We start from the raw sequence: 7,493 nt of genomic DNA on the forward strand, positions 1-7,493 counted from the left end.
TTCACTTGGAAATAAATTCATGCGTAGATGTCAGCTTTGCTATTTTTTAATATTTCAAGCATTTAAGCATTTCTCCCTAATTGTCTGCAGCAGTCATTCCACATTTTGCAGTGGTAAGAGGGATTTAGGCCTTCCCAGAAGCTGAAACTAGAAGTTGATAAAGTTTTATACATTGTCCAGCCTCTCATACAAATAGAACAGAGAAAAGGTTTTCATTCATTCATTTTTATCAAGCAGTTTTTAGGAATATTGACAGAAATTCATGTATTTTACAGTAGAAGAATGTCTACTGTAAAGTACATTAACATTTACCTCTGGTAACGAAGAGAGTGGTAGCCAGTTTTGCATGAAATATTCCATCATTAGAAGTTCAGTGTTTAAAAGAAAAAGGTGGGACAATCTGTAGCACAAAGTCCAAAGCTGCACACATTTACTGGCAAGCCAGCAACCATCCAAACTGCGTTTGTGTTTCAACAGAAACCTCACCGCATTCACCAGTAGCCATGATTTCAACATGTGATCACAGCGGCACTCATGGAGCCCTAACGCACGTTCGTGTTACACAACAGCTTGTAAACCACAAAAGGATCCCGAACAGCAGCTCTAAAAGCTGCAGGTTAACCACAGCAGCAACACATGCCCCCCTTTACAGGTACATGGAGAACTAACGGCTGCAGTGTGTATCCATCAGTATTTCAGTAGCAGGGAAAAGTAATGAGTAATCAGAACCAACGATTGTAAAGTACTAAAGTACTAAATGACTCAGCACTCACGGCCTGTTTCGCTGCTGCTGAAGAAAGCTGTAGTAACGCGTGCAAGAGCTTCACCGACATCAAGGTTGGAAATGATTGGCTCACAACATGCGAGATCTGATTTGATTGGCCAAGCTGGACGTTACGTTTTCCCCGAGGCCAATCAGATGATCTCTTATACAGACTTTACCAGAACAGACGCGTTATACAGGAGAAGACCGGGCACAGGTTGTAAAACTCGACTGTACTACACAGCGAGCAGTGAGAGGTTCTCGGCTGACCTCAGAACAGCTGTGGTTCGGCCATAGATGTAACTGCCCGTTGTGTTTATCTCTGTGTGTACTGCGCTACGCTGCCCAGATAACCAGAGTAACTTGACTGTTCATGTATGCAGCACACATGCTATAAGCTAACATATATCATTGCTGTGGTAAAAATGTAGCTATTTCAATTTTGTGATACCTTTTTAATCCCACAACCAGCGAAATTCCACCTCCGCATTTAACCCATCCATGAAGTGAAACACCACATACACACACTAGGGGGCAGTGAGCACACCTGTCCAGAGTGGTGGGCAGCCCTATCCACCAGCGCCCCGGGAGCAATTGGGGGTTAGGTGTCTTGCTCAAGGACACCTCAGTCATGGAGTGTCGGTACTGGGAATCCAACCGGCAACCTTCCGGTTACAGGGCCAGTTCCCGAACCTCCAGCCCGTGACCGCCCCCTAATTTTCATTGCCCGTAATGTTGCTGCCTAAATCAGAATGATTTCGTCTAGCTCCATTAACTCAGCAGCTACGGGCTCCACACTAGGCTAACATTAAATTAGTGATTAGATGAGAAATTGAAGTTGTATTTTATTACCTAGTTATACGTAACATACTACAACAAGCATGAGAAAGTTCACTGTTAACCAGGATATTGGTGGAATAGCTACATTAGTCTTTATTTTGTTTCATTAACTGTAGTTAGCTGCCTTTCCCATTGTCTGGGGTTTTAGAGTTTTAGAGACAGAGTTTTATAACGTATGTGTAAAATGCGCTTTTACAGTTATCAGTGAGGACAGATGTAAAAGGGCGATGCAGAGAGAGAGATGAGTGAGATAAAATCAATTTGAAAAAATGTACTTAAAACTAACGTTACTTGTTTTAGTCGTAGGTTTCAAAAGTTATTTTCAACTGACAATAAACATCTAAATAAAATATTATTTGTAAAATGACTAATTAAATAAACCTAAACAGGGTAACTGGAGTCAAATCAGTTTATGGAAGATTGGAGGAATGGGGAGGGAACAAATGAAAGGAAAAGGTGCAGAGTAGTTTGTACCAATGATTTGGTACGTTTGGTGTAATATTCATATTCGACGGTTATTTTACTCAGTATGCGATATAGGTCACATTCCTGCAAAATGGACCTCACTACTAAAACACTGACCCTAGTTACGACCCTGTTCACAATTTCTGTTCACATGCGTTAGTGCTTTACACAGACTACATAAGCTCTGCCAACGTGCACCTGTTTCTGCTGTGCAGCGTTCAGCAAGCCTAAGGCCTGATTCGCACATCCTACCTCTGCACAGGTGACAGGTATAAGTGATGCTGCAGCATGACTGATACGCTGGTCTTTTATACATACAGTGTTTAACTAGAATTTCTTTTAACAACATTCATATTTGTTTTTCATGGCTTGTTTCAGTGTCGTTTGCTTTGGAAAAAATCAGCTCCTCATTTATTTTCTAAATACTGCGCAACTTCAATGCAGAACACTCTGCTGCTCTGCTCACACGGCCTGTGTGAACACACTGACCTGTTTACATGAGCGCTGAAAAGAAAAGATGTTCCACATCACACACGCCACACAGAGGCAATATGTGTAAATCAGTTTTAACAATGAGAATTGCATGTTTGTGCATTTTTTCTGTACATGTGCCTCTATTCAAAACTTATATTCCATAAACATCAGATGAGGAAGGTCTGACAGTGTCTACACCAGACAATAGCACTATTTTGCCTCAAGAAAGCAAAACACCAAGCACATTAAACTGTTTTGTAAAAGGTTAATACACCCATTTTATAAGCATCACTTCATAGTAATAATGAGTTTAAAATTGTCCTTGAGGCACAGTGTTTTACATTAAGAGGGATTGCAGAGCTGATGCATCTCAAGTCTGTTCTGTCATGCTAAACAGCTAGCAGTGTACCATTTATACTCTGAATGGGGCTCCATTCGTATAGTGGTTATCAAAAATGCCATCAAAGGTTTTTTTGCAGACCACAGTCAAAATGGGTTTGGAATCATGTGTTACAGGATGGTAAAGACAGTTTGGTTATTTTTTCTTTGTTTTCTAGTCACAGGAGGTGGGGCCATACATTCTCATGGTAGAATTTGTCTTATGGACAAATTTGTCTGTGCCAGGTCCTAGACCAACTGTTTTTTAGATGAATTACCATGCCTTCACTTTTTCAGGCAAACAGCATTCTTGACTGGGGTGGACAGATGGGGTTTGGTATAGGGGTAATCATTTCTGGCAGCAGCCATCAGGATACGTGACTCCATTGCATCTCCACCAAGAAAAAAACAAAAAATGACCAAATCTTTTCAGATGACTTACAATCATTTCACCTTTTCAGCCAAAAAAAGGATTTGTGATTAGAGTGTATATATAGGCCTTGGCATAGCGGTCATCAATTCTGACATCCGCCATCGAGTATGTGATTGCACTGCCTCTCTCCACAAAAATAATGAAAGACTAAACTACCTTTTTCATATATGTAGCTTAAAAACAGTGAGTTTGTTTGAAGAGTTTGTTAGATAACTAAACAGGATAAATTCATAAAGTGATGCTGAATGATTATATCTATACAAGTACAGTATATGATCACTGCTTAGCAGTTGTTGCTGTCCGCCGTTACTTTGGTCAAGCTTTTAGTTTGCAGTGTACCAGTGCTTTCCAGATTTGGTCATAAGAGGAGACTTTAAAAGACACTAGATATCCTGACACAGTAGGATACTTCATTTTCTACCCATTTCCAAAGTGAAAAAAAGAACATAATATTTGGATTTGCCTGCCTGCAAACCTCACGGTCAGCTGTTCACTGAAAGGTAAGTAGTTCACTTCACTTTGCCTTAACAGCCTCTTGTGTTTTGCAGTAGGCCAAACACTTTTGATATAATAATGGGATGAAATAGGTCTCTAAATAGTCTCTATATAAACTCGACATGATTCAGTCTCAGATGTTGTTGTTGAATCAGAAAAACTGAATTTAAATTTCTCTTATAAATGTAACTAGTTTGAATGTTCTTGTTCTTCACGTTGTTACACCCCTTTATTTTAAGCACTGTATTTCTTGCATGTACCGCTTCAGTTCTGTGCTTCATACAAAAGTTTTTCTATAATGATATGCCAAATATTAGAAGCTGTGTTGACAACAACAGGTGCAGCTCAAATGATGTAATTCAATCTAAAGACTTCACCCACACTCACACTTGCACCCCAGAGACTCGATTTGGACACACACTCAAGAGACTCTAGAATCAACTCGGACATGAAGTGACTTGTGAACATCTCTTTATATGAGCAAGATCTCTGCACTGTGGAATTTAGTGCTGTTCTTGCTCCAACACACCTGATTGAACACAGCTGCTAATTAGCAAACCTGTCATGAGTTGAATCTGGGCCACGTTCAGCAGGATTGATGTTGTACAGAGCGAGCATGTTTAGCATATGAAATCACTCTGTAAAAGCCATCTTCACAGCTTTCTGGCACGTTTTGGCCTACCACTGAACATGGGTGACATGTACAGTATTAAGAAAACTAAGGGAAACTAAAATGATCAAAAATGATGCACTTAATGCTTATGTGTAGCCAACCGATGGCTGTTTAAGAATTTAATATTATTATTGTTTTTATTTATGAAATAATTTGCAAAGATCTACTCACAAATATTTGTGTTAATCTGATGAAAAAATGTAAGTCAAAAGTAAATAAAACAACGATGCACTCTCAATCTTCTCCCAACTTATCTGAAATGAGTGGAACAGCTGCAGAATTAAAGATGCTTTCTTCTTTCTTGTTATGAACAGCTTCAAAAGTATAGATGTTTCTAAAACTGTGTCTTCTTAATCTTGTGCTGGGCCAGAAGCTGGTCAAAAGTGTTACACACACACACATTTTCTAAACCACTTATCCTTCTGGATTGTGAGGGGAGCTGGAACCTATCCAAGCCGTCATTGGGCGAAAGGCAGGAAACACCCTGGACAGGTTGTCAGTCCATCACATGGCAGACACACAGACATACACAATCACATACACTCACACCTAGGGGCAGTTTAGCACGTCCAGTTGGCCTGACTGCATGTCTGAGGCGACAACGCTATCTGCTGTGCCACTGTGTGGCCAAAAAGTAATAAATTACTGTTAATATTTTCATCTTGGTGCACACAAACTGGTCAGAAGTTATTGGTCATTGACACAGTTGTACACTTTTGATGGAATCTGCAAACTTGGTGTTGGTGAAGCTAACAGATCAGACTGCCCACTGAAAACATTTGGCGCTTTGTCCATCCATCCATCATCTTCCGCTTCTCCGGGGTTCGGGTCGCGGGGGCAGCATCTTAAGCAATGAGGCCCAGACCTCCCTTTCCCCAGCCACTTCCACTAGCTCTCTGGGGGGGATTCCGAGCTGGGCAATATAGGGACTCCAGCGTGTCCTGGGTCTTCCCCGGGGTCTCCTCAATGGTGGACTTGCCTGTGACACCTCACGAGGGAGGCGTCCAGGAGGCATCCTTACCAGATGCCCGACCACCTCGACTGGCTCCTCTCGACGTGGAGAAGAAGCAGCTCTACTCCGAGTCCCTCCTGGATGACCGAACTTCTCACCCTATCTCTAAGGTAGAGTCCAGACACCCTGCAGAGGAAACTCATTTCGGCTGCTTGTATTCGCGATCTTATTCTTTCGGTCATTACATTTGGTGCTTTGTGAAATCAAAATATAACAAAGGAGATCTGAACTGATGAGCAGCTGAAATATACCATGCAAGAATTAAAAAATTTTACTTTCAGTAAATTTTCTCTTCAGTTCCCAAACACTTACAAAGTGTCTGTTAGAAGAAGATGCAACACAGTGGTAAATATGCTCCCGTCCCAACTTTTTTGAAACCTGTTGCTGGTATTAAATTCAAAAAGCGGTCAGCATTTCAGCATTTAATATGTTGTCTTTCTACTGTTTTCAATTAATTATAGGGTTTAAATGATTTCCACTGCATTTTGTTTTTTATTTACAGTTTGCTCAGCGTCCCAACTTTTTGGAAATGTGGTTGTAAATTTGTTGTTAAATTTGTTGTTTAACTAAATAAACATCACAGCTAAACAATATCTAATACTATATTATTTATAGATTTGTGTTGAAGTCTCATCAAAGATTCTTCAGTGGAGCCTTATACAGTACATGTAGCATTGTTTCAACAGTGAATTGCATGTTACTTTTTTGACTGGCAAACAAAGTTTAAAACAGTTTCATGCACAGGCACTAATCTATACAGGTGGGAAAAAAGGTAAGCAGTCAGATGAGTTATCCATCACCATTTTCTTCATGAATAGGTGAGTGACTGTGTGGGGTACGTCAAGAGGACAGTAAAGGCCTGCTGCAGTGAATTCTGAATAATCCTTTTATCTTATGATGTAGTATTTCTTGTTGGGAGTGTTCTTTTCTAAGATGACAATGTCCCCCATCCATAGGGTGTAATACGTCACTGAATGGTTTAAAGATGCATAATGATATAAGTCGTATGTTGTGGGCTTTCTAGTAATCAGATCTCAACCAAATAAACACCTGTGAGACAGTTTGGACACACATATTTCACAAACCTCTTCACCACCACCAAGAAAGCATCAAATGAGGCGATATCTTTTGTAAGAATGCTGTTTTATCCCTCCAATAAAATTCTATAGATTTGGTGGCCCTTACCTCACACTTCATGTTGGTTACTTACTTATAAAGATATTTGGAAGCAGCAGACATTTACTTCTTATTATGCTCTAGTTTGATGCTCTGTGCTAATACAGCCACAGTTATCAGACTATGGGACAGTGAGGTATTTGTGCTCATTTTACCTGTTGCACGTGTTGCCATGAACACAGAGTGATTGACATATAACCCTTTAGTGTTGCTCAGTGACTATGTTGTGACATGGCATATGGTTAAATCTCAACCTGTGTTGCCTGGCAAGTAAATGACAATAAGGCCACAGTAATCCAAGTCAACAAAGCCTTGTAAAATGAGATCACACAGATGTACGTCCACAGTACTTATGCTGTGGCGAATGGGACGTCCAGACGATTGCCATAGAAATCATCATCCCTGCTGCCACAACAGTGCTGATACAACACTACTTGGACAGAGCTTAAAACGCTTATACGTCTGGGTTATGTAGACACAACCTTTGGACATCATCAGCTGAAGATCATCTGAGGAGTTTTGAAGACGCGTCTGTTTTGCTCACAGACACAAAAAGTCTGTTTCGAGAAGTTGTGCAGACTCATTTGCAGTTTTCAGACATTGGGCAAACCTCTTTTGAGACTCAGGTATGGGGTGTAACTCAAGCAAAGGAGTTCAGGTTGTGGACGCTACCAAGCAGCCAAAGGACAGACCCGATTCAGCGAGCTCAAAGTCATCAGATGATGGAGAGGTGAAATCAGCCTCAGAGGGAGAACAAGATAAAGGAGGGGAGAATGACTGACAA

The sequence above is a fragment of the Pygocentrus nattereri genome, chromosome 25, assembly GCF_015220715.1.
Source record: "Pygocentrus nattereri isolate fPygNat1 chromosome 25, fPygNat1.pri, whole genome shotgun sequence".
NCBI classification, from domain to species: domain Eukaryota; kingdom Metazoa; phylum Chordata; class Actinopteri; order Characiformes; family Serrasalmidae; genus Pygocentrus; species Pygocentrus nattereri.